This window comes from Taudactylus pleione, unplaced genomic scaffold (genome assembly GCF_031769625.1).
Source record: "Taudactylus pleione unplaced genomic scaffold, aTauple2 ptg000550l, whole genome shotgun sequence".
NCBI lineage: Eukaryota > Metazoa > Chordata > Amphibia > Anura > Myobatrachidae > Taudactylus > Taudactylus pleione.
In genome coordinates, this window is record NW_028284952.1 from 325,001 (window position 1) to 348,171 (window position 23,171).

General features: G+C 37.7%; 12 non-coding genes and 79 pseudogenes across 12 annotated transcripts; all 91 read left to right on the forward strand.

The window, feature by feature from the left end:
- Nucleotides 1-48: 48 nt before the first annotated feature.
- On the forward strand, nucleotides 49-167 carry LOC148484380 (5S ribosomal RNA; annotated as a pseudogene).
- Nucleotides 168-283: 116 nt separating this feature from the next.
- On the forward strand, nucleotides 284-402 carry LOC148484381 (5S ribosomal RNA; annotated as a pseudogene).
- Nucleotides 403-518: 116 nt separating this feature from the next.
- On the forward strand, nucleotides 519-637 carry LOC148484382 (5S ribosomal RNA; annotated as a pseudogene).
- Nucleotides 638-752: 115 nt separating this feature from the next.
- LOC148484383 (5S ribosomal RNA) lies at nucleotides 753-871 on the forward strand (annotated as a pseudogene).
- Nucleotides 872-987: 116 nt separating this feature from the next.
- On the forward strand, nucleotides 988-1,106 carry LOC148484384 (5S ribosomal RNA; annotated as a pseudogene).
- Nucleotides 1,107-1,221: 115 nt separating this feature from the next.
- LOC148484385 (5S ribosomal RNA) lies at nucleotides 1,222-1,340 on the forward strand (annotated as a pseudogene).
- Nucleotides 1,341-1,456: 116 nt separating this feature from the next.
- On the forward strand, nucleotides 1,457-1,575 carry LOC148484386 (5S ribosomal RNA; annotated as a pseudogene).
- Nucleotides 1,576-1,691: 116 nt separating this feature from the next.
- LOC148484387 (5S ribosomal RNA) lies at nucleotides 1,692-1,810 on the forward strand (annotated as a pseudogene).
- Nucleotides 1,811-1,925: 115 nt separating this feature from the next.
- LOC148484388 (5S ribosomal RNA) lies at nucleotides 1,926-2,044 on the forward strand (annotated as a pseudogene).
- Nucleotides 2,045-2,160: 116 nt separating this feature from the next.
- Nucleotides 2,161-2,278, forward strand: LOC148484389 (5S ribosomal RNA; annotated as a pseudogene).
- A 115-nt stretch (nucleotides 2,279-2,393) lies between these two features.
- Nucleotides 2,394-2,512, forward strand: LOC148484390 (5S ribosomal RNA; annotated as a pseudogene).
- Nucleotides 2,513-2,863: 351 nt separating this feature from the next.
- On the forward strand, nucleotides 2,864-2,982 carry LOC148484391 (5S ribosomal RNA; annotated as a pseudogene).
- A 116-nt stretch (nucleotides 2,983-3,098) lies between these two features.
- LOC148484392 (5S ribosomal RNA) lies at nucleotides 3,099-3,217 on the forward strand (annotated as a pseudogene).
- Nucleotides 3,218-3,333: 116 nt separating this feature from the next.
- LOC148484393 (5S ribosomal RNA) lies at nucleotides 3,334-3,452 on the forward strand (annotated as a pseudogene).
- A 115-nt stretch (nucleotides 3,453-3,567) lies between these two features.
- LOC148484394 (5S ribosomal RNA) lies at nucleotides 3,568-3,686 on the forward strand. Its single transcript, XR_015871688.1, has one exon. It is a non-coding gene; the product is annotated as a 5S ribosomal RNA (ribosomal RNA).
- A 116-nt stretch (nucleotides 3,687-3,802) lies between these two features.
- On the forward strand, nucleotides 3,803-3,921 carry LOC148484395 (5S ribosomal RNA). The gene has a single exon (XR_015871689.1). It is a non-coding gene; the product is annotated as a 5S ribosomal RNA (ribosomal RNA).
- Nucleotides 3,922-4,037: 116 nt separating this feature from the next.
- On the forward strand, nucleotides 4,038-4,155 carry LOC148484396 (5S ribosomal RNA; annotated as a pseudogene).
- Nucleotides 4,156-4,506: 351 nt separating this feature from the next.
- On the forward strand, nucleotides 4,507-4,625 carry LOC148484397 (5S ribosomal RNA; annotated as a pseudogene).
- Nucleotides 4,626-4,742: 117 nt separating this feature from the next.
- LOC148484398 (5S ribosomal RNA) lies at nucleotides 4,743-4,861 on the forward strand. The gene has a single exon (XR_015870696.1). It is a non-coding gene; the product is annotated as a 5S ribosomal RNA (ribosomal RNA).
- Nucleotides 4,862-4,976: 115 nt separating this feature from the next.
- LOC148484399 (5S ribosomal RNA) lies at nucleotides 4,977-5,095 on the forward strand (annotated as a pseudogene).
- Nucleotides 5,096-5,211: 116 nt separating this feature from the next.
- Nucleotides 5,212-5,330, forward strand: LOC148484400 (5S ribosomal RNA; annotated as a pseudogene).
- Nucleotides 5,331-5,681: 351 nt separating this feature from the next.
- LOC148484401 (5S ribosomal RNA) lies at nucleotides 5,682-5,800 on the forward strand (annotated as a pseudogene).
- A 116-nt stretch (nucleotides 5,801-5,916) lies between these two features.
- Nucleotides 5,917-6,035, forward strand: LOC148484402 (5S ribosomal RNA; annotated as a pseudogene).
- Nucleotides 6,036-6,150: 115 nt separating this feature from the next.
- LOC148484403 (5S ribosomal RNA) lies at nucleotides 6,151-6,269 on the forward strand (annotated as a pseudogene).
- Nucleotides 6,270-6,385: 116 nt separating this feature from the next.
- LOC148484404 (5S ribosomal RNA) lies at nucleotides 6,386-6,503 on the forward strand (annotated as a pseudogene).
- Nucleotides 6,504-6,619: 116 nt separating this feature from the next.
- LOC148484405 (5S ribosomal RNA) lies at nucleotides 6,620-6,738 on the forward strand (annotated as a pseudogene).
- A 115-nt stretch (nucleotides 6,739-6,853) lies between these two features.
- Nucleotides 6,854-6,972, forward strand: LOC148484406 (5S ribosomal RNA; annotated as a pseudogene).
- Nucleotides 6,973-7,088: 116 nt separating this feature from the next.
- On the forward strand, nucleotides 7,089-7,207 carry LOC148484407 (5S ribosomal RNA; annotated as a pseudogene).
- A 116-nt stretch (nucleotides 7,208-7,323) lies between these two features.
- Nucleotides 7,324-7,442, forward strand: LOC148484408 (5S ribosomal RNA; annotated as a pseudogene).
- A 115-nt stretch (nucleotides 7,443-7,557) lies between these two features.
- LOC148484409 (5S ribosomal RNA) lies at nucleotides 7,558-7,676 on the forward strand (annotated as a pseudogene).
- Nucleotides 7,677-7,791: 115 nt separating this feature from the next.
- LOC148484410 (5S ribosomal RNA) lies at nucleotides 7,792-7,910 on the forward strand. The gene has a single exon (XR_015871690.1). It is a non-coding gene; the product is annotated as a 5S ribosomal RNA (ribosomal RNA).
- A 116-nt stretch (nucleotides 7,911-8,026) lies between these two features.
- Nucleotides 8,027-8,145, forward strand: LOC148484411 (5S ribosomal RNA). Its single transcript, XR_015871691.1, has one exon. It is a non-coding gene; the product is annotated as a 5S ribosomal RNA (ribosomal RNA).
- A 116-nt stretch (nucleotides 8,146-8,261) lies between these two features.
- On the forward strand, nucleotides 8,262-8,379 carry LOC148484412 (5S ribosomal RNA; annotated as a pseudogene).
- A 351-nt stretch (nucleotides 8,380-8,730) lies between these two features.
- Nucleotides 8,731-8,849, forward strand: LOC148484413 (5S ribosomal RNA; annotated as a pseudogene).
- Nucleotides 8,850-8,967: 118 nt separating this feature from the next.
- Nucleotides 8,968-9,086, forward strand: LOC148484414 (5S ribosomal RNA). The gene has a single exon (XR_015870698.1). It is a non-coding gene; the product is annotated as a 5S ribosomal RNA (ribosomal RNA).
- Nucleotides 9,087-9,201: 115 nt separating this feature from the next.
- Nucleotides 9,202-9,320, forward strand: LOC148484415 (5S ribosomal RNA; annotated as a pseudogene).
- Nucleotides 9,321-9,436: 116 nt separating this feature from the next.
- Nucleotides 9,437-9,555, forward strand: LOC148484416 (5S ribosomal RNA; annotated as a pseudogene).
- A 351-nt stretch (nucleotides 9,556-9,906) lies between these two features.
- Nucleotides 9,907-10,025, forward strand: LOC148484417 (5S ribosomal RNA; annotated as a pseudogene).
- Nucleotides 10,026-10,141: 116 nt separating this feature from the next.
- Nucleotides 10,142-10,260, forward strand: LOC148484418 (5S ribosomal RNA; annotated as a pseudogene).
- A 115-nt stretch (nucleotides 10,261-10,375) lies between these two features.
- On the forward strand, nucleotides 10,376-10,494 carry LOC148484419 (5S ribosomal RNA; annotated as a pseudogene).
- A 116-nt stretch (nucleotides 10,495-10,610) lies between these two features.
- LOC148484420 (5S ribosomal RNA) lies at nucleotides 10,611-10,728 on the forward strand (annotated as a pseudogene).
- A 116-nt stretch (nucleotides 10,729-10,844) lies between these two features.
- LOC148484421 (5S ribosomal RNA) lies at nucleotides 10,845-10,963 on the forward strand (annotated as a pseudogene).
- A 115-nt stretch (nucleotides 10,964-11,078) lies between these two features.
- Nucleotides 11,079-11,197, forward strand: LOC148484422 (5S ribosomal RNA; annotated as a pseudogene).
- Nucleotides 11,198-11,313: 116 nt separating this feature from the next.
- On the forward strand, nucleotides 11,314-11,432 carry LOC148484423 (5S ribosomal RNA; annotated as a pseudogene).
- Nucleotides 11,433-11,548: 116 nt separating this feature from the next.
- Nucleotides 11,549-11,667, forward strand: LOC148484424 (5S ribosomal RNA; annotated as a pseudogene).
- A 115-nt stretch (nucleotides 11,668-11,782) lies between these two features.
- Nucleotides 11,783-11,901, forward strand: LOC148484425 (5S ribosomal RNA; annotated as a pseudogene).
- Nucleotides 11,902-12,017: 116 nt separating this feature from the next.
- LOC148484426 (5S ribosomal RNA) lies at nucleotides 12,018-12,136 on the forward strand (annotated as a pseudogene).
- Nucleotides 12,137-12,251: 115 nt separating this feature from the next.
- LOC148484427 (5S ribosomal RNA) lies at nucleotides 12,252-12,370 on the forward strand (annotated as a pseudogene).
- Nucleotides 12,371-12,486: 116 nt separating this feature from the next.
- Nucleotides 12,487-12,605, forward strand: LOC148484428 (5S ribosomal RNA). Its single transcript, XR_015871692.1, has one exon. It is a non-coding gene; the product is annotated as a 5S ribosomal RNA (ribosomal RNA).
- Nucleotides 12,606-12,721: 116 nt separating this feature from the next.
- LOC148484429 (5S ribosomal RNA) lies at nucleotides 12,722-12,840 on the forward strand (annotated as a pseudogene).
- A 116-nt stretch (nucleotides 12,841-12,956) lies between these two features.
- Nucleotides 12,957-13,075, forward strand: LOC148484430 (5S ribosomal RNA; annotated as a pseudogene).
- Nucleotides 13,076-13,191: 116 nt separating this feature from the next.
- On the forward strand, nucleotides 13,192-13,310 carry LOC148484431 (5S ribosomal RNA; annotated as a pseudogene).
- Nucleotides 13,311-13,425: 115 nt separating this feature from the next.
- LOC148484432 (5S ribosomal RNA) lies at nucleotides 13,426-13,544 on the forward strand. The gene has a single exon (XR_015871693.1). It is a non-coding gene; the product is annotated as a 5S ribosomal RNA (ribosomal RNA).
- A 116-nt stretch (nucleotides 13,545-13,660) lies between these two features.
- Nucleotides 13,661-13,777, forward strand: LOC148484433 (5S ribosomal RNA; annotated as a pseudogene).
- Nucleotides 13,778-13,893: 116 nt separating this feature from the next.
- On the forward strand, nucleotides 13,894-14,012 carry LOC148484434 (5S ribosomal RNA; annotated as a pseudogene).
- Nucleotides 14,013-14,127: 115 nt separating this feature from the next.
- On the forward strand, nucleotides 14,128-14,246 carry LOC148484435 (5S ribosomal RNA; annotated as a pseudogene).
- Nucleotides 14,247-14,362: 116 nt separating this feature from the next.
- LOC148484436 (5S ribosomal RNA) lies at nucleotides 14,363-14,481 on the forward strand (annotated as a pseudogene).
- A 351-nt stretch (nucleotides 14,482-14,832) lies between these two features.
- On the forward strand, nucleotides 14,833-14,951 carry LOC148484437 (5S ribosomal RNA; annotated as a pseudogene).
- Nucleotides 14,952-15,067: 116 nt separating this feature from the next.
- Nucleotides 15,068-15,186, forward strand: LOC148484438 (5S ribosomal RNA; annotated as a pseudogene).
- A 115-nt stretch (nucleotides 15,187-15,301) lies between these two features.
- On the forward strand, nucleotides 15,302-15,420 carry LOC148484439 (5S ribosomal RNA; annotated as a pseudogene).
- Nucleotides 15,421-15,536: 116 nt separating this feature from the next.
- LOC148484440 (5S ribosomal RNA) lies at nucleotides 15,537-15,655 on the forward strand (annotated as a pseudogene).
- A 116-nt stretch (nucleotides 15,656-15,771) lies between these two features.
- LOC148484441 (5S ribosomal RNA) lies at nucleotides 15,772-15,890 on the forward strand (annotated as a pseudogene).
- A 115-nt stretch (nucleotides 15,891-16,005) lies between these two features.
- Nucleotides 16,006-16,124, forward strand: LOC148484442 (5S ribosomal RNA; annotated as a pseudogene).
- A 115-nt stretch (nucleotides 16,125-16,239) lies between these two features.
- LOC148484443 (5S ribosomal RNA) lies at nucleotides 16,240-16,358 on the forward strand (annotated as a pseudogene).
- Nucleotides 16,359-16,474: 116 nt separating this feature from the next.
- LOC148484444 (5S ribosomal RNA) lies at nucleotides 16,475-16,593 on the forward strand (annotated as a pseudogene).
- A 115-nt stretch (nucleotides 16,594-16,708) lies between these two features.
- LOC148484445 (5S ribosomal RNA) lies at nucleotides 16,709-16,827 on the forward strand (annotated as a pseudogene).
- A 351-nt stretch (nucleotides 16,828-17,178) lies between these two features.
- On the forward strand, nucleotides 17,179-17,297 carry LOC148484446 (5S ribosomal RNA; annotated as a pseudogene).
- Nucleotides 17,298-17,413: 116 nt separating this feature from the next.
- LOC148484447 (5S ribosomal RNA) lies at nucleotides 17,414-17,532 on the forward strand (annotated as a pseudogene).
- A 116-nt stretch (nucleotides 17,533-17,648) lies between these two features.
- Nucleotides 17,649-17,767, forward strand: LOC148484448 (5S ribosomal RNA; annotated as a pseudogene).
- A 115-nt stretch (nucleotides 17,768-17,882) lies between these two features.
- Nucleotides 17,883-18,001, forward strand: LOC148484449 (5S ribosomal RNA). Its single transcript, XR_015870863.1, has one exon. It is a non-coding gene; the product is annotated as a 5S ribosomal RNA (ribosomal RNA).
- Nucleotides 18,002-18,117: 116 nt separating this feature from the next.
- On the forward strand, nucleotides 18,118-18,235 carry LOC148484450 (5S ribosomal RNA; annotated as a pseudogene).
- A 351-nt stretch (nucleotides 18,236-18,586) lies between these two features.
- Nucleotides 18,587-18,705, forward strand: LOC148484451 (5S ribosomal RNA; annotated as a pseudogene).
- A 117-nt stretch (nucleotides 18,706-18,822) lies between these two features.
- Nucleotides 18,823-18,941, forward strand: LOC148484452 (5S ribosomal RNA; annotated as a pseudogene).
- Nucleotides 18,942-19,056: 115 nt separating this feature from the next.
- On the forward strand, nucleotides 19,057-19,175 carry LOC148484453 (5S ribosomal RNA; annotated as a pseudogene).
- A 115-nt stretch (nucleotides 19,176-19,290) lies between these two features.
- LOC148484454 (5S ribosomal RNA) lies at nucleotides 19,291-19,409 on the forward strand (annotated as a pseudogene).
- Nucleotides 19,410-19,525: 116 nt separating this feature from the next.
- LOC148484455 (5S ribosomal RNA) lies at nucleotides 19,526-19,643 on the forward strand (annotated as a pseudogene).
- A 116-nt stretch (nucleotides 19,644-19,759) lies between these two features.
- Nucleotides 19,760-19,878, forward strand: LOC148484456 (5S ribosomal RNA; annotated as a pseudogene).
- A 115-nt stretch (nucleotides 19,879-19,993) lies between these two features.
- Nucleotides 19,994-20,112, forward strand: LOC148484457 (5S ribosomal RNA; annotated as a pseudogene).
- A 116-nt stretch (nucleotides 20,113-20,228) lies between these two features.
- On the forward strand, nucleotides 20,229-20,347 carry LOC148484458 (5S ribosomal RNA; annotated as a pseudogene).
- Nucleotides 20,348-20,463: 116 nt separating this feature from the next.
- Nucleotides 20,464-20,582, forward strand: LOC148484459 (5S ribosomal RNA; annotated as a pseudogene).
- Nucleotides 20,583-20,697: 115 nt separating this feature from the next.
- On the forward strand, nucleotides 20,698-20,816 carry LOC148484460 (5S ribosomal RNA; annotated as a pseudogene).
- A 116-nt stretch (nucleotides 20,817-20,932) lies between these two features.
- On the forward strand, nucleotides 20,933-21,051 carry LOC148484461 (5S ribosomal RNA; annotated as a pseudogene).
- A 115-nt stretch (nucleotides 21,052-21,166) lies between these two features.
- On the forward strand, nucleotides 21,167-21,285 carry LOC148484462 (5S ribosomal RNA; annotated as a pseudogene).
- Nucleotides 21,286-21,401: 116 nt separating this feature from the next.
- LOC148484463 (5S ribosomal RNA) lies at nucleotides 21,402-21,520 on the forward strand. Its single transcript, XR_015871694.1, has one exon. It is a non-coding gene; the product is annotated as a 5S ribosomal RNA (ribosomal RNA).
- Nucleotides 21,521-21,636: 116 nt separating this feature from the next.
- On the forward strand, nucleotides 21,637-21,755 carry LOC148484464 (5S ribosomal RNA; annotated as a pseudogene).
- Nucleotides 21,756-21,871: 116 nt separating this feature from the next.
- LOC148484465 (5S ribosomal RNA) lies at nucleotides 21,872-21,990 on the forward strand (annotated as a pseudogene).
- Nucleotides 21,991-22,106: 116 nt separating this feature from the next.
- Nucleotides 22,107-22,225, forward strand: LOC148484466 (5S ribosomal RNA; annotated as a pseudogene).
- A 115-nt stretch (nucleotides 22,226-22,340) lies between these two features.
- LOC148484467 (5S ribosomal RNA) lies at nucleotides 22,341-22,459 on the forward strand. The gene has a single exon (XR_015871695.1). It is a non-coding gene; the product is annotated as a 5S ribosomal RNA (ribosomal RNA).
- Nucleotides 22,460-22,575: 116 nt separating this feature from the next.
- On the forward strand, nucleotides 22,576-22,694 carry LOC148484468 (5S ribosomal RNA). The gene has a single exon (XR_015871697.1). It is a non-coding gene; the product is annotated as a 5S ribosomal RNA (ribosomal RNA).
- Nucleotides 22,695-22,810: 116 nt separating this feature from the next.
- Nucleotides 22,811-22,929, forward strand: LOC148484469 (5S ribosomal RNA; annotated as a pseudogene).
- A 115-nt stretch (nucleotides 22,930-23,044) lies between these two features.
- Nucleotides 23,045-23,163, forward strand: LOC148484470 (5S ribosomal RNA; annotated as a pseudogene).
- The last annotated feature ends 8 nt before the right edge of the window (nucleotides 23,164-23,171 follow it).

Here is a 23,171-nt window from a genome sequence, read left to right on the forward strand (position 1 = left end):
TTACTTGAGTTAAGAAGTAGAAGCGGTCTAAATTTAAAGCTTTTGAGTACCTACAGCCAAACCACAGTGGACATGCCCAATCTCGTCTGATCTTGGAAGCTATGCAGTGTTGGGCCTGGTTAGTACTTGGATGGGAGACCACCTGGGAAAACCAGGTGCAGTAGCTAATTTTATACTGCCAGAACATTCTTTTCTATTACATTTTACATTTAATTTTTTCAACTTATCAATGAATTTACTTGAGTTAAGAAGTAATACAGGTCTAAAGTTAATGATTTTGAGCATCTACAGTCAAACCACACTGGACATGCCCAATCTTGTCTGATCTTGGAAGCTATGCAGTGTTGGGCCTGGTTAGTACTTAGTTGGGCGACCACCTGGGAATACCAGGTGCTGTAGGTAATTTTATACTGCCATAACATTCTTTTCTATTACATTTTACATTTGATTTTTTCAACTTATCAATGAATTTACTTGAGATAAGAAGTAAAAGAGGTCTAAAGTTAATGTTTTTGAGTACCTACAGCCAAACCACACTGGACATGCCCAATCTCGTCTGATCTTGGAAGCTATGCAGTGTTGGGCCTGGTTAGTACTTAGTTGGGCGACCACCTGGGAATACCAGGTGCTGTAGGTAATTTTATACTGCCATAACATTCTTTTCTATTACATTTTACATTTCATTTTTCAACTTATCATTGAATTTACTTGAGTTAAGAAGTAAAAGAGGTCTAAAGTTAATGTTTTTGAGCACCTTCAGCCAAACCACACTGGATATGCCCAATCTCGTCTGATCTTGGAAGCTATGCAGTGTTGGGCCTGGTTAGTACTTGGATGGGAAACCACCTGGGAATACCAGGTGCTGTAGGTAATTTTATACTGCCATAACAGTCTTTTCTATTACATTTTACATTTGATTTTTTCAACTTATCAATGAATTTACTTGTGTTAAGAAGTAAAAGCGGTCTAAATTTAATGCTTTTGAGCACCTACAGCCAAACCACAGTGGACATGCCCAATCTCGTCTGATCTTGGAAGCTATGCAGTGTTGGGCCTGGTTTGTACTTGGATGGGAGACCACCTGGGAATACTAGGTGATGTAGGTAATTTTATACTGCCATAACATTCTTTTCTATTACATTTTACATTTCATTTTTCAACTTATCATTGAATTTACTTGAGTTAAGAAGTAAAAGAGGTCTAAAGTTAATGCTTTTGAGCACCTACAGCCAAACCACACTGGACATGCCCAATCTCGTCTGAACTTGGAAGCTAGGCAGTGTTGGGAATGGTTAGTACTTGGATTGGTGACTACCTAGGAATCACAGGTGCTGTAGGTAATTTTAAACTGCCATAACATTCTTTTCTATTACATTTTACATTTAATTTTTTCAACTTATCAATGAATTTACTTGTGTTAAGAAGTAAAAGCGGTCTAAATTTAATGCTTTTGAGCACCTACAGCCAAACCACAGTGGACATGCCCAATCTCGTCTGATCTTGGAAGCTATGCAGTGTTGGGCCTGGTTTGTACTTGGATGGGAGACCACCTTGGAATACCAGGTGCTGTAGGTAATTTTAGACAGCCAAAACATTCTTTTCTATTACATTCTACATTTCATTTTTTCAACTTATCAATGAATTTACTTGAGTTAAGAAGTAAAAGAGGTCTAAAGTTAATGGTTTTGAGCACCTACAGCCAAACCACACTAGACATGCCCAATCTCGTCTGATCTTGGAAGCTATGCAGTGTTGGGCCTGGTTAGTACTTGGATGGGAGACCACCTGGGAATACTAGGTGCTGTAGGTAATTTTATACTGCCATAACATTCTTTTCTATTACATTTTACATTTCATTTTTCAACTTATCATTGAATTTACTTGAGTTAAGAAGTAAAAGAGGTCTAAAGTTAATGCTTTTGAGCACCTACAGCCAAACCACACTGGACATGCCCAATCTCGTCTGAACTTGGAAGCTAGGCAGTGTTGGGCCTGGTTAGTACTTGGATGGGAGACCACCTGGGATTACCAGGTGCTGTAGCTAATTTTATACTGCCAGAACATTCTTTTCTATTACATTTTAAATTTAATTTTTTCAACTTATCAATGAATTTACTTGAGTTAAGAAGTAATAGAGGTCTAAAGATAATGTTTTTGAGCACCTACAGCCAAACCACACTGGACATGCCCAATCTCGTCTGATCTTGGAAGCTATGCAGTGTTGGGCCTGGTTAGTACTTGATGGGAGACCACCTGGGAATACCAGGAGCTGTAGGTAATTTTTTACTGCCATAACATTCTTTTCTATTACATTTTACATTTAATTTTTCAACTTATCATTGAATTTACTTGAGTTAAGAAGTAAAAGAGGTCTAAAGTTAATGTTTTTGAGCACCTACAGCCAAACCACACTGGACATGCCCAATCTCGTCTGATCTTGGAAGCTATGCAGTGTTGGGCCTGGTTAGTACTTGGATGGGAGACCACCTGGGAATACCAGGAGCTGTAGGTAATTTTATACTGCCATAACATTCTTTTCTATTACATTTTACATTTAATTTTTTCAACTTATCAATGAATTTCCTTGAGAAAAGAAGTAATAGAGGTCTAAAGTTAATACTTTTGAGCACCTACAGCCAATCCACACTGGACATGCCCAATCTCGTCTTTTCTTGGTAGCTATGCAGTGTTGTGCCTGGTCAGTACTTTGATGGGAGACCACCTGGGAAAACCAGGTGCAGTAGGTAATTTTATACTGCCATAACATTCTTTTCTATTACATTTTACATTTAATTTTTTCAACTTATCAATGAATTTACTTGAGTTAAGAAGTAATACAGGTCTAAAGTTAATGTTTTTGAGCACCTACAGCCAAACCACACTGGACATGCCCAATCTCGTCTGAACTTGGAAGCTGTGCAGTGTTGGGACTGGTTAGTACTTGGATGGGAGACTACCTAGGAATCCCTGGTGCTGTAGGTAATTTTGAACTGCCATAACTACCTTTTCTATTACATTTTACATTTAATTTTTTCAACTTATCAATGAATTTATTTGTGTTAAGAAGTAAAAGAGGTCTAAATTTAATGCTTTTGATCACCTACAGCCAAACCACAGTGGACATCCCCAATCTCGTCTGATCTTGGAAGCTATGCAGTGTTGAGCTTGGTTAGTACTTGGATGGGAGACCACCTGGGAATACCAGGTGCTGTAGGTAATTTTATGCAGCCATAACATTCTTTTCTATTATATTTTACATTTAATTTTTTCAACTTATCAATGAATTTACTTGAGTTAAGAAGTAAAAGAGGTCTAAAGTTAATGTTTTTGAGCACCTACAGCCAAACCACACTGGACATGCCAAATCTCCTCTGATTTTGGAAGCTATGCAGTGTTGGGCCTGGTTAGTACTTAGATGGGAGACCACCTGGGAATACTAGGTGCTGAAGCTAATTTTATACTGCCATAACATTCTTTTCTATTACATTTTACATTTCATTTTTCAACTTATCATTGAATTTACTTGAGTTAAGAAGTAAAAGAAGTCTAAAGTTAATGTCTTTGAGAACCTACAGCCAAACCACACTGGACATGCCCAATCTCGTCTGATCTTGGAAGCTATGCAGTGTTGGGCCTGGTTAGTACTTGGATGGGAGACCACCTGGGAATACCAGGTGCTGTAGGTAATTTTATACTGCCATAACAGTCTTTTCTATTACATTTTACATTTAATTTTTTCAACTTATCAATGAATTTACTTGAGTTAAGAAGTAATAGAGGTCTAAAGTTAATGTTTTTGAGCACCTACAGCCAAACCACACTGGACATGCCCAATCTCGTCTGATCTTGGAAGCTATGCAGTGTTGGGCCTGGTTAGTACTTGGATGGGAGACCACCTGGGAATACCAGGTGCTGTAGGTAATTTTATACTGCTATAAAATTCTTTTCTATTACATTTTACATTTAATTTTTTCAAATTATCATTGAATTTACTTGAGTTAAGAAGTAAAAGCGGTCTAAATTTAAAGCTTTTGAGTACCTACAGCCAAACCACAGTGGACATGCCCAATCTCGTCTGATCTTGGAAGCTATGCAGTGTTGGGCCTGGTTAGTACTTGGATGGGAGACCACCTGGAATACCAGGAGCTGTAGGTAATTTTATACTGCCAGAACATTCTTTTCTATTACATTTTACATTTAATTTTTTCAACTTATCAATGAATTTCCTTGAGTTAAGAAGTAATAGAGGTCTAAAGTTAATACTTTTGAGCACCTACAGCCAATCAACACTGGACATGCCCAATCTCGTCTTATCTTGGTAGCTATGCAGTGTTGGGTATGGTCAGAACTTGGATGGGAGACCACCTGGGAAAACCAGGTGCAGTAGCTAATTTTATACTGCCAGAACATTCTTTTCTATTACATTTTACATTTAATTTTTTCAACTTATCAATGAATTTACTTGAGTTAAGAAGTAATACAGGTCTAAAGTTAATGATTTTGAGCATCTACAGTCAAACCACACTGGACATGCCCAATCTCGTCTGATCTTGGAAGCTATGCAGTGTTGGGCCTGGTTTGTACTTGGATGGGAGACCACCTGGGAATACCAGTTGCTGTAGGTAATTTTAGACAGCCAAAATCATTCTTTTTTATTACATTTTACATTTGATTTTTTCAACTTATCAATGAATTTACTTGAGTTAAGAAGTAAAAGAGGTCTAAAGTTAATGTTTTTGAGTACCTACAGCCAAACCACACTGGACATGCCCAATCTCGTCTGATCTTGGAAGCTATGCAGTGTTGGGCCTGGTTAGTACTTAGATGGGCGACCACCTGGGAATACCAGGTGCTGTAGGTAATTTTATACTGCCATAACATTCTTTTCTATTACATTTTACATTTCATTTTTCAACTTATCATTGAATTTACTTGAGTTAAGAAGTAAAAGAGGTCTAAAGTTAATGTTTTTGAGCACCTTCAGCCAAACCACACTGGACATGCCCAATCTCGTCTGATCTTGGAAGCTATGCAGTGTTGGGCCTGGTTAGTACTTGGATGGGAAACCACCTGGGAATACTAGGTGCTGTAGGTAATTTTATACTGCCATAACAGTCTTTTCTATTACATTTTACATTTGATTTTTTCAACTTATAAATGAATTTACTTGTGTTAAGAAGTAAAAGCGGTCTAAATTTAATGTATTTGAGCACCTACAGCCAAACCACAGTGGACATGCCCAATCTCGTCTGATCTTGGAAGCTATGCAGTGTTGGGCCTGGTTAGTACTTGGATGGGAGACCACCTGGGAATACCAGGAGATGTAGGTAATTTTATACTGCCAGAACATTCTTTTCTATTACATTTTACATTTAATTTTTTCAACTTATCAATGAATTTCCTTGAGTTAAGAAGTAATAGAGGTCTAAAGTTAACACTTCTGAGCACCTACAGCCAATCCACACTGGACATGCCCAATCTCGTCTTATCTTGGTAGCTATGCAGTGTTGGGTAAGGTCAGAACTTGGATGGGAGACCACCTGGGAAAACCAGGTGCAGTAGGTAATTTTATACTGCCATAACATTCTTTTCTATTACATTTTACATTTAATTTTTTCAACTTATCAATGAATTTACTTGAGTTAAGAAGTAATACAGGTCTAAAGTTATTGTTTTTGAGCACCTACAGCCAAACCACACTGGACATGCCCAATCTCGTCTGATCTTGGAAGCTGTGCAGTGTTGGGCCTGGTTAGTACTTGGATGGGAGACCACCTGGGAATACCAGGAGCTGTAGGTAATTTTATACTGCCAGAACATTCTTTTCTATTACATTTTACATTTAAATTTTTCAACTTATCAATGAATTTACTTGAGTTAAGAAGTAATAGAGGTCTAAAGTTAATGTTTTTGAGCACCTACTGCCAAACCACACTGGACATGCCCAATCTCGTCTGATCTTGGAAGCTATGCAGTGTTGTGCCTGGTTAGTACTTGGATGGGAGACCACCTGGGAATACCAGGTGCTGTAGGTAATTTGATGCAGCAATAACATTCTTTTCTATTACATTTTACATTTAATTTTTCAACTTATCATTGAATTTACTTGAGTTAAGAAGTAAAAGAAGTCTAAAGTTAATGTCGTTGAGCACCTACAGCCAAACAACACTGGACATGCCCAATCTCGTCTGATCTTGGAAGCTATGCAGTGTTGGGCCTGTTTAGTACTTGGATGGGAGACCACCTGGGAATACCAGGTGCTGTAGGTAATTTTATACTGCCATAACATTCTTTTCTATTACATTTTACATTTAATTTTTTCAACTTATCATTGAATTTACTTGAGTTAAGAAGTAAAAGTGGTCTAAATTTAAAGCTTATGAGCACCTACAGCCAAACCACAGTGGACATGCCCAATCTCATCTGATCTTGGAAGCTATGCAGTGTTGGGCCTGGTTAGTACTTGGATGGGAGACCACCTGGAATACCAGGAGCTGTAGGTAATTTTATACTGCCAGAACATTCTTTTCTATTACATTTTACATTTAATTTTTTCAACTTATCAATGAATTTCCTTGAGTTAAGAAGTAATAGAGGTCTAAAGTTAATACTTTTGAGCACCTACAGCCAATCCACACTGGACATGCCAAATCTCGTCTGATCTTGGAAGCTATGCAGTGTTGGGCCTGGTTAGTACTTAGATGGGAGACCACCTGGGAATACTAGGTGCTGAAGGTAATTTTATACTGCCATAACATTCTTTTCTATTACATTTTACATTTCATTTTTCAACTTATCATTGAATTTACTTGAGTTAAGAAGTAAAAGAAGTCTAAAGTTAATGTCTTTGAGCACCTACAGCCAAACCACACTGGACATGCCCAATCTCGTCTGATCTTGGAAGCTATGCAGTATTGGGCCTGGTTAGTACTTGGATGGGAGACCACCTGGGAATACCAGGTGCAGTAGGTAATTTTATACTCCCATAACATTCTTTTCTATTACATTTTACATTTAATTTTTTCAACTTATCAATTAATTTACTTGAGTTAAGAAGTAATACAGGTCTAAAGTTAATGTTTTTGAGCACCTACAGCCAAACCACACTGGACATGCCCAATCTCGTCTGATCTTGGAAGCTATGCAGTGTTGGGACTGGTTAGTACTTGGATTGGTGACTACCTAGGAATCCCAGGTGCTGTAGGTAATTTTAAACTGCCATAACATTCTTTTCTATTACATTTTACATTTAATTTTTTCAACTTATCAATGAATTTACTTGTGTTAAGAAGTAAAAGCGGTCTAAATTTAATGCTTTTGAGCACCTACAGCCAAACCACAGTGGACATGCCCAATCTCATCTGATCTTGGAAGCTATGCAGTGTTGGGCCTGGTAAGTACTTGGATGGGAGACCACCTGGGAATACCAGGAGCTGTAGGCAATTTTATACTGCCAGAACATTCTTTTCTATTACATTTTACATTTAATTTTTTCAACTTAACAATGAATTTACTTGAGTTAAGAAGTAATAGAGGTCTAAATTTAATGTTTTGAGCACCTACAGCCAAACCACACTGGACATGCCCAATCTCGTCTGATCTTGGAAGCTATGCAGTGTTGGGCCTGGTTTGTACTTGGATGGGAGACCACCTTGGAATACCAGGTGCTGTAGGTAATTTTAGACAGCCAAAACATTCTTTTCTATTACATTTTACATTTCATTTTTCAACTTATCATTGAATTTACTTGAGTTAAGAAGTAAAAGAAGTCTAAAGTTAATGTCTTTGAGCACCTACAGCCAAACCACACTGGACATGCCCAATCTCGTCTGATCTTGGAAGCTATGCAGTGTTGGGCCTGGTTAGTACTTGGATGGGAGACCACCTGGGAATACCAGGTGCTGTAGGTAATTTTATACTGCCATAACAGTCTTTTCTATTACATTTTACATTTAATTTTTTCAACTTATCAATGAATTTACTTGAGTTAAGAAGTAATAGAGGTCTAAAGTTAATGTTTTTGAGCACCTACAGCCAAACCACACTGGACATGCCCAATCTCGTCTGATCTTGGAAGCTATGCAGTGTTGGGCCTGGTTAGTACTTGGATGGGAGACCACCTGGGAATACCAGGTGCTGTAGGTAATTTTATACTGCTATAACATTCTTTTCTATTACATTTTACATTTAATTTTTTCAACTTATCATTGAATTTACTTGAGTTAAGAAGTAAAAGCGGTCTAAATTTAAAGCTTTTGAGTACCTACAGCCAAACCACAGTGGACATGCCCAATCTCGTCTGATCTTGGAAGCTATGCAGTGTTGGGCCTGGTTAGTACTTGGATGGGAGACCACCTGGAATACCAGGAGCTGTAGGTAATTTTATACTGCCAGAACATTCTTTTCTATTACATTTTACATTTAATTTTTTCAACTTATCAATGAATTTCCTTGAGTTAAGAAGTAATAGAGGTCTAAAGTTAATAGTTTTGAGCACCTACAGCCAATCAACACTGGACATGCCCAATCTCGTCTTATCTTGGTAGCTATGCAGTGTTGGGTATGGTCAGAACTTGGATGGGAGACCACCTGGGAAAACCAGGTGCAGTAGGTAATTTTATACTGCCATAACATTCTTTTCTATTACATTTTACATTTAATTTTTTCAACTTATCAATGAATTTACTTGAGTTAAGAAGTAATACAGGTCTAAAGTTAATGATTTTGAGCATCTACAGTCAAACCACACTGGACATGCCCAATCTCGTCTGATCTTGGAAGCTATGCAGTGTTGGGCCTGGTTTGTACTTGGATGGGAGACCACCTGGGAATACCAGTTGCTGTAGGTAATTTTAGACAGCCAAAATCATTCTTTTTTTATTACATTTTACATTTGATTTTTTCAACTTATCAATGAATTTACTTGAGTTAAGAAGTAAAAGAGGTCTAAAGTTAATGTTTTTGAGTACCTACAGCCAAACCACACTGGACATGCCCAATCTCGTCTGATCTTGGAAGCTATGCAGTGTTGGGCCTGGTTAGTACTTAGATGGGCGACCACCTGGGAATACCAGGTGCTGTAGGTAATTTTATACTGCCATAACATTCTTTTCTATTACATTTTACATTTCATTTTTCAACTTATCATTGAATTTACTTGAGTTAAGAAGTAAAAGAGGTCTAAAGTTAATGTTTTTGAGCACCTTCAGCCAAACCACACTGGACATGCCCAATCTCGTCTGATCTTGGAAGCTATGCAGTGTTGGGCCTGGTTAGTACTTGGATGGGAAACCACCTGGGAATACCAGGTGCTGTAGGTAATTTTATACTGCCATAACAGTCTTTTCTATTACATTTTACATTTGATTTTTTCAACTTATAAATGAATTTACTTGTGTTAAGAAGTAAAAGCGGTCTAAATTTAATGCATTTGAGCACCTACAGCCAAACCACAGTGGACATGCCCAATCTCGTCTGATCTTGGAAGCTATGCAGTGTTGGGCCTGGTTAGTACTTGGATGGGAGACCACCTGGGAAAACCAGGAGATGTAGGTAATTTTATACTGCCAGAACATTCTTTTCTATTACATTTTACATTTAATTTTTTCAACTTATCAATGAATTTCCTTGAGTTAAGAAGTAATAGAGGTCTAAAGTTAATACTTCTGAGCACCTACAGCCAATCCACACTGGACATGCCCAATCTCGTCTTATCTTGGTAGCTATGCAGTGTTGGGTAAGGTCAGAACTTGGATGGGAGACCACCTGGGAAAACCAGGTGCAGTAGGTAATTTTATACTGCCATAACATTCTTTTCTATTACATTTTACATTTAATTTTTTCAACTTATCAATGAATTTACTTGAGTTAAGAAGTAATACAGGTCTAAAGTTATTGTTTTTGAGCACCTACAGCCAAACCACACTGGACATGCCCAATCTCGTCTGATCTTGGAAGCTATGCAGTGTTGGGCCTGGTTAGTACTTGGATGGGAGACCACCTGGGAATACCAGGAGCTGTAGGTAATTTTATACTGCCAGAACATTCTTTTCTATTACATTTTACATTTAAATTTTTCAACTTATCAATGAATTTACTTGAGTTAAGAAGTAATAGAGGTCTAAAGTTAATGTTTTTGAGCACCTACTGCCAAACCACACTGGACATGCCCAATCTCGTCTGATCTTGGAAGCTATGCAGTGTTGTGCCTGGTTAGTACTTGGATGGGAGACCACCTGGGAATACCAGGTGCTGTAGGTAATTTTATGCAGCCATAACATTCTTTTCTATTACATTTTACATTAAATTTTTCAACTTATCATTGAATTTACTTGAGTTAAGAAGTAAAAGAAGTCTAAAGTTAATGTCGTTGAGCACCTACAGCCAAACCACACTGGACATGCCCAATCTCGTCTGATCTTGGAAGCTATGCAGTGTTGGGCTTGTTTAGTACTTGGATGGGAGACCACCTGGGAATACCAGGTGCTGTAGGTAATTTTATACTGCCATAACATTCTTTTCTATTACATTTTACATTTAATTTTTTCAACTTATCATTGAATTTACTTGAGTTAAGAAGTAAAAGTGGTCTAAATTTAAAGCTTTTGAGCACCTACAGCCAAACCACAGTGGACATGCCCAATCTCATCTGATCTTGGAAACTATGCAGTGTTGGGCCTGGTTAGTACTTGGATGGGAGACCACCTGGAATACCAGGAGCTGTAGGTAATTTTATACTGCCAGAACATTCTTTTCTATTACATTTTACATTTAATTTTTTCAACTTATCAATGAATTTCCTTGAGTTAAGAAGTAATAGAGGTCTAAAGTTAATACTTTTGAGCACCTACAGCCAATCCACACTGGACATGCCAAATCTCGTCTGATCTTGGAAGTTATGCAGTGTTGGGCCTGGTTAGTACTTAGATGGGAGACCACCTGGGAATACTAGGTGCTGAAGGTAATTTTATACTGCCATAACATTCTTTTCTATTACATTTTACATTTCATTTTTCAACTTATCATTGAATTTACTTGAGTTAAGAAGTAAAAGAAGTCTAAAGTTAATGTCTTTGAGCACCTACAGACAAACCACACTGGACATGCCCAATCTCGTCTGATCTTGGAAGCTATGCAGTATTGGGCCTGGTTAGTACTTGGATGGGAGACCACCTGGGAATACCAGGTGCAGTAGGTAATTTTATACTCCCATAACATTCTTTTCTATTACATTTTACATTTAATTTTTTCAACTTATCAATTAATTTACTTGAGTTAAGAAGTAATACAGGTCTAAAGTTAATGTTTTTGAGCACCTACAGCCAAACCACACTGGACATGCCCAATCTCGTCTGATCTTGGAAGCTATGCAGTGTTGGGACTGGTTAGTACTTGGATTGGTGACTACCTAGGAATCCCAGGTGCTGTAGGTAATTTTAAACTGCCATAACATTCTTTTCTATTACATTTTACATTTAATTTTTTCAACTTATCAATGAATTTACTTGTGTTAAGAAGTAAAAGCGGTCTAAATTTAATGCTTTTGAGCACCTACAGCCAAACCACAGTGGACATGCCCAATCTCGTCTGATCTTGGAAGCTATGCAGTGTTGGGCCTGGTAAGTACTTGGATGGGAGACCACCTGGGAATACTAGGAGCTGTAGGTAATTTTATACTGCCAGAACATTCTTTTCTATTACATTTTACATTTAATTTTTTCAACTTAACAATGAATTTACTTGAGTTAAGAAGTAATAGAGGTCTAAATTTAATGTTTTGAGCACCTACAGCCAAACCACACTGGACATTCCCAATCTCGTCTGATCTTGGAAGCTATGCAGTGTTGGGCCTGGTTTGTACTTGGATGGGAGACCACCTTGGAATACCAGGTGCTGTAGGTAATTTTAGACAGCCAAAACATTCTTTTCTATTACATTCTACATTTCATTTTTTCAACTTATCAATGAATTTACTTGAGTTAAGAAGTAAAAGAGGTCTAAAGTTAATGGTTTTGAGCACCTACAGCCAAACCACACTAGACATGCCCAATCTCGTCTGATCTTGGAAGCTATGCAGTGTTGGGCCTGGTTAGTACTTGGATGGGAGACCACCTGGGAATACTAGGTGCTGTAGGTTATTTTATACTGCCATAATATTCTTTTCTATTACATTTTACATTTCATTTTTCAACTTATCATTGAATTTACTTGAGTTAAGAAGTAAAAGAGGTCTAAAGTTAATGTTTTTGAGCACCTACAGCCAAACCACACTGGACATGCCCAATCTCGTCTGAACTTGGAAGCTAGGCAGTGTTGGGCCTTGTTAGTACTTGGATGGGAGACCACCTGGGATTACCAGGTGCTGTAGGTAATTTTATACTGCCATAACATTCTTTTCTATTACATTTTAAATTTAATTTTTTCAACTTATCAATGAATTTACTTGAGTTAAGAAGTAATAGAGGTCTAAAGTTAATGTTTTTGAGCACCTACAGCCAAACCACACTGGACATGCCCAATCTCGTCTGATCTTGGAAGCTATGCAGTGTTGGGCCTGGTTAGTACTTGGATGGGAGACCACCTGGGAATACCAGGTGCTGTAGGTAATTTTATACTGCCATAACATTCTTTTCTATTACATTTTACATTTAATTTTTTCAACTTATCAATGAATTTACTTGAGTTAAGAAGTAATACAGGTCTAAAGTTAATGTTTTTGTGCACCTACAGCCAAACCACACTGGACATGCCCAATCTCGTCTGATCTTGGAAGCTGTGCAGTGTTGGGACTGGTTAGAACTTGGATGGGAGACTACCTAGGAATCCCTGGTGCTGTAGGTAATTTTAAACTGCCATAACTACCTTTTCTATTACATTTTACATTTAATTTTTTCAACTTATCAATGAATTTACATGTGTTAAGAAGTAAAAGAGGTCTAAATTTAATGCTTTTGATCACCTACAGCCAAACCACAGTGGACATCCCCAATCTCGTCTGATCTTGGAAGCTATGCAGTGTTGAGCCTGGTTAGTACTTGGATGGGAGACCACCTGGGAATACCAGGTGCTGTAGGTAATTTTATGCAGCCATAACATTCTTTTCTATTATATTTTACATTTAATTTTTTCAACTTATCAATGAATTTACTTGAGTTAAGAAGTAAAAGAGGTCTAAAGTTAATGTTTTTGAGCTCCTACAGCCAAACCACACTGGACATGCCAAATCTCGTCTGATCTTGGAAGCTATGCAGTGTTGGGCCTGGTTAGTACTTGGATGGGAGACCACCTAGGAATACTAGGTGCTGAAGCTAATTTTATACTGCCATAACATTCTTTTCTATTACATTTTACATTTCATTTTTCAACTTATCATTGAATTTACTTGAGTTAAGAAGTAAAATAAGTCTAAAGTTAATGTCTTTGAGCACCTACAGCCAAACCACACTGGACATGCCCAATCTCGTCTGATCTTGGAAGCTATGCAGTGTTGGGCCTGGTTAGTACTTGGATGGGAGACCACCTGGGAATACCAGGTGCTGTAGGTAATTTTATACTGCCATAACAGTCTTTTCTATTACATTTTACATTTAATTTTTTCAACTTATCAATGAATTTACTTGAGTTAAGAAGTAATAGAGGTCTAAAGTTAATGTTTTTGAGCACCTACAGCCAAACCACACTGGACATGCCCAATCTCGTCTGATCTTGGAAGCTATGCAGTGTTGGGCCTGGTTAGTACTTGGATGGGAGACCACCTGGGAATAAGGTGCTGTAGGTAATTTTATACTGCTATAACATTCTTTTTTATTACATTTTACATTTGATTTTTTCAACTTATCAATGAATTTACTTGAGTTAAGAAGTAAAAGAGGTCTAAAGTTAATGTTTTTGAGTACCTACAGCCAAACCACACTGGACATGCCCAATCTTGTCTGATCTTGGAAGCTATGCAGTGTTGGGCCTGGTTAGTACTTAGATGGGCGACCACCTGGGAATACCAGGTGCTGTAGGTAATTTTATACTGCCATAACATTCTTTTCTATTACATTCTACATTTCATTTTTCAACTTATCATTGAATTTACTTGAGTTAAGAAGTAAAAGAGGTCTAAAGTTAATGTTTTTGAGCACCTTCAGCCAAACCACACTGGACATGCCCAATCTCGTCTGATCTTGGAAGCTATGCAGTGTTGGGCCTGGTTAGTACTTGGATGGGAAACCACCTGGGAATACCAGGTGCTGTAGGTAATTTTATACTGCCATAACAGTCTTTTCTATTACATTTTATATTTGATTTTTTCAACTTATAAATGAATTTACTTGTGTTAAGAAGTAAAAGCGGTCTAAATTTAATGCATTTGAGCACCTACAGCCAAACCACAGTGGACATGCCCAATCTCGTCTGATCTTGGAAGCTATGCAGTGTTGGGCCTGGTTAGTACTTGGATGGGAGACCACCTGGGAATACCAGGAGATGTAGGTAATTTTATACTGCCAGAACATTCTTTTCTATTACATTTTACATTTAATTTTTTCAACTTATCAATGAATTTCCTTGAGTTAAGAAGTAATAGAGGTCTAAAGTTAATACTTCTGAGCACCTACAGCCAATCCACACTGGACATGCCCAATCTCGTCTTATCTTGGTAGCTATGCAGTGTTGGGTAAGGTCAGAACTTGGATGGGAGACCACCTGGGAAAACCAGGTGCAGTAGGTAATTTTATACTGCCATAACATTCTTTTCTATTACATTTTACATTTAATTTTTTCAACTTATCAATGAATTTACTTGAGTTAAGAAGTAATACAGGTCTAAAGTTATTGTTTTTGAGCACCTACAGCCAAACCACACTGGACATGCCCAATCTCGTCTGATCTTGGAAGCTATGCAGTGTTGGGCCTGGTTAGTACTTGGATGGGAGACCACCTGGGAATACCAGGAGCTGTAGGTAATTTTATACTGCCAGAACATTCTTTTCTATTACATTTTACATTTAAATTTTTCATCTTATCAATGAATTTACTTGAGTTAAGAAGTAATAGAGGTCTAAAGTTAATGTTTTTGAGCACCTACTGCCAAACCACACTGGACATGCCCAATCTCGTCTGATCTTGGAAGCTATGCAGTGTTGTGCCTGGTTAGTACTTGGATGGGAGACCACCTGGGAATACCAGGTGCTGTAGGTAATTTTATGCAGCCATAACATTCTTTTCTATTACATTTTACATTTAATTTTTCAACTTATCATTGAATTTACTTGAGTTAAGAAGTAAAAGAAGTCTAAAGTTAATGTCTTTGAGCACCTACAGCCAAACCACACTGGACATGCCCAATCTCGTCTGATCTTGGAAGCTATGCAGTCTTGGGCCTGGTTAGTACTTGGATGGGAGACCACCTGGGAATACCAGGTGCAGTAGGTAATTTTATACTCCCATAACATTCTTTTCTATTACATTTTACATTTAATTTTTTCAACTTATCAATTAATTTACATGAGTTAAGAAGTAATACAGGTCTAAAGTTAATGTTTTTGAGCACTTACAGCCAAACCACACTGGACATGCCCAATCTCGTCTGATCTTGGAAGCTATGCAGTGTTGGGACTGGTTAGTACTTGGATTGGTGACTACCTAGGAATCCCAGGTGCTGTAGGTAATTTTAAACTGCCATAAAATTCTTTTCTATTACATTTTACATTTAATTTTTTCAACTTATCAATGAATTTACTTGTGTTAAGAAGTAAAAGCGGTCTAAATTTAATGCTTTTGAGCACCTACAGCCAAACCACAGTGGACATGCCCAATCTCATCTGATCTTGGAAGCTATGCAGTGTTGGGCCTGGTAAGTACTTGGATGGGAGACCACCTGGGAATACCAGGAGCTGTAGGTAATTTTATACTGCCAGAACATTCTTTTCTATTACATTTTACATTTAATTTTTTCAACTTAACAATGAATTTACTTGAGTTAAGAAGTAATAGAGGTCTAAATTTAATGTTTTGAGCACCTACAGCCAAACCACACTGGACATGCCCAATCTCGTCTGATCTTGGAAGCTATGCAGTGTTGGGCCTGGTTAGTACTTGGATGGGAGACCACCTGGGAATACTAGGTGCTGTAGGTTATTTTATACTGCCATAATATTCTTTTCTATTACATTTTACATTTCATTTTTCAACTTATCATTGAATTTACTTGAGTTAAGAAGTAAAAGAGGTCTAAAGTTAATGTTTTTGAGCACCTACAGCCAAACCACACTGGACATGCCCAATCTCGTCTGAACTTGGAAGCTAGGCAGTGTTGGGCCTTGTTAGTACTTGGATGGGAGACCACCTGGGATTACCAGGTGCTGTAGGTAATTTTATACTGCCATAACATTCTTTTCTATTACATTTTAAATTTAATTTTTTCAACTTATCAATGAATTTACTTGAGTTAAGAAGTAATAGAGGTCTAAAGTTAATGTTTTTGAGCACCTACAGCCAAACCACACTGGACATGCCCAATCTCGTCTGATCTTGGAAGCTATGCAGTGTTGGGCCTGGTTAGTACTTGGATGGGAGACCACCTGGGAATACCAGGAGCTGTAGGTAATTTTTTACTGCCATAACATTCTTTTCTATTACATTTTACATTTAATTTTTCAACTTATCATTGAATTTACTTGAGTTAAGAAGTAAAAGAGGTCTAAAGTTAATGTTTTTGAGCACCTACAGCCAAACCACACTGGACATGCCCAATCTCGTCTGATCTTGGAAGCTATGCAGTGTTGGGCCTGGTTAGTACTTGGATGGGAGACCACCTGGGAATACCAGCTGCTGTAGGTAATTTTATACTGCCATAACATTCTTTTCTATTACATTTTACATTTAATTTTTTCAACTTATCAATGAATTTCCTTGAGAAAAGAAGTAATAGAGGTCTAAAGTTAATACTTTTGAGCACCTACAGCCAATCCACACTGGACATGCCCAATCTCGTCTTTTCTTGGTAGCTATGCAGTGTTGTGCCTGGTCAGTACTTTGATGGGAGACCACCTGGGAAAACCAGGTGCAGTAGGTAATTTTATACTGCCATAACATTCTTTTCTATTACATTTTACATTTAATTTTTTCAACTTATCAATGAATTTACTTGAGTTAAGAAGTAATACAGGTCTAAAGTTAATGTTTTTGAGCACCTACAGCCAAACCACACTGGACATGCCCAATCTCGTCTGATCTTGGTAGCTGTGCAGTGTTGGGACTGGTTAGTACTTGGATGGGAGACTACCTAGGAATCCCTGGTGCTGTAGGTAATTTTAAACTGCCATAACTATCTTTTCTATTACATTTTACATTTAATTTTTTCAACTTATCAATGAATTTACTTGTGTTAAGAAGTAAAAGAGGTCTAAATTTAATGCTTTTGAGCACCTACAGCCAAACCACACTGGACATCCCCAATCTCGTCTGATCTTGGAAGCTATGCAGTGTTGAGCCTGGTTAGTACTTGGATGGGAGACCACCTGGGAATACCAGGTGCTGTAGGTAATTTTATGCAGCCATAACTTTCTTTTCTATTATATTTTACATTTAATTTTTTCAACTTATCAATGAATTTACTTGAGTTAAGAAGTAAAAGAGGTCTAAAGTTAATGTTTTTGAGCACCTACAGCCAAACCACACTGGACATGCCAAATCTCGTCTGATCTTGGAAGCTATGCAGTGTTGGGCCTGGTTAGAACTTAGATGGGAGACCACCTGGGAATACTAGGTGCTGAAGGTAATTTTATACTGCCATAACATTCTTTTCTATTACATTTTACATTTCATTTTTCAACTTATCATTGAATTTACTTGAGTTAAGAAGTAAAAGATGTCTAAAGTTAATGTTTTTGAGCACCTACAGCCAAACCACACTGGACATGCCCAATCTCGTCTGATCTTGGAAGCTATGCAGTGTTGGGCCTGGTTAGTACTTGGATGGGAGACCACCTGGGAATACCGGGTGCTGTAGGTAATTTTATACTGCCATAACATTCTTTTCTATTACATTTTACATTTAATTTTTTCAACTTATCATTGAATTTACTTGAGTTAAGACGTAAAAGCGGTCTAAATTTAAAGCTTTTGAGTACCTACAGCCAAACCACAGTGGACATGCCCAATCTCATCTGATCTTGGAAGCTATGCAGTGTTGGGCCTGGTTAGTACTTGGATGGGAGACCACCTGGAATACCAGGAGCTGTAGGTAATTTTATACTGCCAGAACATTCTTTTCTATTACATTTTACATTTAATTTTTTCAACTTATCAATGAATTTCCTTGAGTTAAGAAGTAATAGAGGTCTAAAGTTAATACTTTTGAGCACCTACAGCCAATCCACACTGGACATGCCCAATCTCGTCTTATCTTGGTAGCTATGCAGTGTTGGGTATGGTCAGAACTTGGATGGGAGACCACCTGGGAAAACCAGGTGCAGTAGGTAATTTTATACTGCCATAACATTCTTTTCTATTACATTTTACATTTAATTTTTTCAACTTATCAATGAATTTACTTGAGTTAAGAAGTAATACAGGTCTAAAGTTAATGATTTTGAGCATCTACAGTCAAACCACACTGGACATGCCCAATCTCGTCTGATCTTGGAAGCTATGCAGTGTTGGGCCTGGTTTGTACTTGGATGGGAGACCACCTGGGAATACCAGGGGCTGTAGGTAATTTTAGACAGCCAAAATCATTCTTTTTTATTACATATTACATTTGATTTTTTCAACTTATCAATGAATTTACTTGAGTTAAGAAGTAAAAGAGGTCTAAAGTTAATGTTTTTGAGTACCTACAGCCAAACCACACTGGACATGCCCAATCTCGTCTGATCTTGGAAGCTATGCAGTGTTGGGCCTGGTTAATACTTAGATGGGCCACCACCTGGGAATACCAGGTGCTGTAGGTAATGTTATACTGCCATAACATTCTTTTCTATTACATTTTACATTTCATTTTTCAACTTATCATTGAATTTACTTGAGTTAAGAAGTAAAAGAGGTCTAAAGTTAATGTTTTTGAGCACCTTCAGCCAAACCACACTGGACATGCCCAATCTCGTCTGATCTTGGAAGCTATGCAGTGTTGTGCCTGGTTAGTACTTGGATGGGAGACCACCTGGGAATACCAGGTGCTGTAGGTAATTTTATGCAGCCATAACATTCTTTTCTATTACATTTTACATTTAATTTTTCAACTTATCATTGAATTTACTTGAGTTAAGAAGTAAAAGAAGTCTAAAGTTAATGTCGTTGAGCACCTACAGCCAAACCACACTGGACATGCCCAATCTCGTCTGATCTTGAAAGCTATGCAGTGTTGGGCTTGTTTAGTACTTGGATGGGAGACCACCTGGGAATACCAGGTGCTGTAGGTAATTTTATACTGCCATAACATTCTTTTCTATTACATTTTACATTTAATTTTTTCAACTTATCATTGAATTTACTTGAGTTAAGAAGTAAAAGTGGTCTAAATTTAAAGCTTTTGAGCACCTACAGCCAAACCACAGTGGACATGCCCAATCTCATCTGATCTTGGAAACTATGCAGTGTTGGGCCTGGTTAGTACTTGGATGGGAGACCACCTGGAATACCAGGAGCTGTAGGTAATTTTATACTGCCAGAACATTCTTTTCTATTACATTTTACATTTAATTTTTTCAACTTATCAATGAATTTCCTTGAGTTAAGAAGTAATAGAGGTCTAAAGTTAATACTTTTGAGCACCTACAGCCAATCCACACTGGACATGCCAAATCTCGTCTGATCTTGGAAGCTATGCAGTGTTGGGCCTGGTTAGTACTTAAATGGGAGACCACCTGGGAATACTAGGTGCTGAAGGTAATTTTATACTGCCATAACATTCTTTTCTATTACATTTTACATTTCATTTTTCAACTTATCATTGAATTTACTTGAGTTAAGAAGTAAAAGAAGTCTAAAGTTAATGTCTTTGAGCACCTACAGCCAAACCACACTGGACATGCCCAATCTCGTCTGATCTTGGAAGCTATGCAGTATTGGGCCTGGTTAGTACTTGGATGGGAGACCACCTGGGAATACCAGGTGCAGTAGGTAATTTTATACTCCCATAACATTCTTTTCTATTACATTTTACATTTAATTTTTTCAACTTATCAATTAATTTACTTGAGTTAAGAAGTAATACAGGTCTAAAGTTAATGTTTTTGAGCACCTACAGCCAAACCACACTGGACATGCCCAATCTCGTCTGATCTTGGAAGCTATGCAGTGTTGGGACTGGTTAGTACTTGGATTGGTGACTACCTAGGAATCCCAGGTGCTGTAGGTAATTTTAAACTGCCATAACATTCTTTTCTATTACATTTTACATTTAATTTTTTCAACTTATCAATGAATTTACTTGTGTTAAGAAGTAAAAGCGGTCTAAATTTAATGCTTTTGAGCACCTACAGCCAAACCACAGTGGACATGCCCAATCTCGTCTGATCTTGGAAGCTATGCAGTGTTGGGCCTGGTAAGTACTTGGATGGGAGACCACCTGGGAATACCAGGAGCTGTAGGTAATTTTATACTGCCAGAACATTCTTTTCTATTACATTTTACATTTAATTTTTTCAACTTAACAATGAATTTACTTGAGTTAAGAAGTAATAGAGGTCTAAATTTAATGTTTTGAGCACCTACAGCCAAACCACACTGGACATTCCCAATCTCGTCTGATCTTGGAAGCTATGCAGTGTTGGGCCTGGTTTGTACTTGGATGGGAGACCACCTTGGAATACCAGGTGCTGTAGGTAATTTTAGACAGCCAAAACATTCTTTTCTATTACATTCTACATTTCATTTTTTCAACTTATCAATGAATTTACTTGAGTTAAGAAGTAAAAGAGGTCTAAAGTTAATGGTTTTGAGCAACTACAGCCAAACCACACTAGACATGCCCAATCTCGTCTGATCTTGGAAGCTATGCAGTGTTGGGCCTGGTTAGTACTTGGATGGGAGACCACCTGGGAATACTAGGTGCTGTAGGTTATTTTATACTGCCATAATATTCTTTTCTATTACATTTTACATTTCATTTTTCAACTTATCATTGAATTTACTTGAGTTAAGAAGTAAAAGAGGTCTAAAGTTAATGTTTTTGAGCAACTACAGCCAAACCACACTGGACATGCCCAATCTCGTCTGAACTTGGAAGCTAGGCAGTGTTGGGCCTTGTTAGTACTTGGATGGGAGACCACCTGGGATTACCAGGTGCTGTAGGTAATTTTATACTGCCATAACATTCTTTTCTATTACATTTTAAATTTAATTTTTTCAACTTATCAATGAATTTACTTGAGTTAAGAAGTAATAGAGGTCTAAAGTTAATGTTTTTGAGCACCTACAGCCAAACCACACTGGACATGCCCAATCTCGTCTGATCTTGGAAGCTATGCAGTGTTGGGCCTGGTTAGTACTTGGATGGGAGACCACCTGGGAATACCAGGTGCTGTAGGTAATTTTATACTGCCATAACATTCTTTTCTATTACATTTTACATTTAATTTTTTCAACTTATCAATGAATTTACTTGAGTTAAGAAGTAATACAGGTCTAAAGTTAATGTTTTTGAGCACCTACAGCCAAACCACACTGGACATGCCCAATCTCGTCTGATCTTGGAAGCTGTGCAGTGTTGGGACTGGTTAGAACTTGGATGGGAGACTACCTAGGAATCCCTGGTGCTGTAGGTAATTTTAAACTGCCATAACTACCTTTTCTATTACATTTTACATTTAATTTTTTCAACTTATCAATGAATTTACTTGTGTTAAGAAGTAAAAGAGGTCTAAATTTAATGCTTTTGATCACCTACAGCCAAACCACAGTGGACATCCCCAATCTCGTCTGATCTTGGAAGCTATGCAGTGTTGAGCCTGGTTAGTACTTGGATGGGAGACCACCTGGGAATACCAGGTGCTGTAGGTAATTTTATGCAGCCATAACATTCTTTTCTATTATATTTTACATTTAATTTTTTCAACTTATCAATGAATTTACTTGAGTTAAGAAGTAAAAGAGGTCTAAAGTTAATGTTTTTGAGCACCTACAGCCAAACCACACTGGACATGCCAAATCTCGTCTGATCTTGGAAGCTATGCAGTGTTGGGCCTGGTTAGTACTTAGATGGGAGACCACCTGGGAATACTAGGTGCTGAAGCTAATTTTATACTGCCATAACATTCTTTTCTATTACATTTTACATTTCATTTTTCAACTTATCATTGAATTTACTTGAGTTAAGAAGTAAAAGAAGTCTAAAGTTAATGTCTTTGAGCACCTACAGCCAAACCACACTGGACATGCCCAATCTCGTCTGATCTTGGAAGCTATGCAGTGTTGGGCCTGGTTAGTACTTGGATGGGAGACCACCTGGGAATACCAGGTGCTGTAGGTAATTTTATACTGCCATAACAGTCTTTTCTATTACATTTTACATTTAATTTTTTCAACTTATCAATGAATTTACTTGAGTTAAGAAGTAATAGAGGTCTAAAGTTAATGTTTTTGAGCACCTACAGCCAAACCACACTGGACATGCCCAATCTCGTCTGATCTTGGAAGCTATGCAGTGTTGGGCCTGGTTAGTACTTGGATGGGAGACCACCTGGGAATACCAGGTGCTGTAGGTAATTTTATACTGCTATAACATTCTTTTCTATTACATTTTACATTTAATTTTTTCAACTTATCATTGAATTTACTTGAGTTAAGAAGTAAAAGAGGTCTAAAGTTAATGTTTTTGAGCACCTTCAGCCAAACCACACTGGACATGCCCAATCTCGTCTGATCTTGGAAGCTATGCAGTGTTGTGCCTGGTTAGTACTTGGATGGGAGACCACCTGGGAATACCAGGTGCTGTAGGTAATTTTATGCAGCCATAACATTCTTTTCTATTACATTTTACATTTAATTTTTCAACTTATCATTGAATTTACTTGAGTTAAGAAGTAAAAGAAGTCTAAAGTTAATGTCGTTGAGCACCTACAGCCAAACCACACTGGACATGCCCAATCTCGTCTGATCTTGAAAGCTATGCAGTGTTGGGCTTGTTTAGTACTTGGATGGGAGACCACCTGGGAATACCAGGTGCTGTAGGTAATTTTATA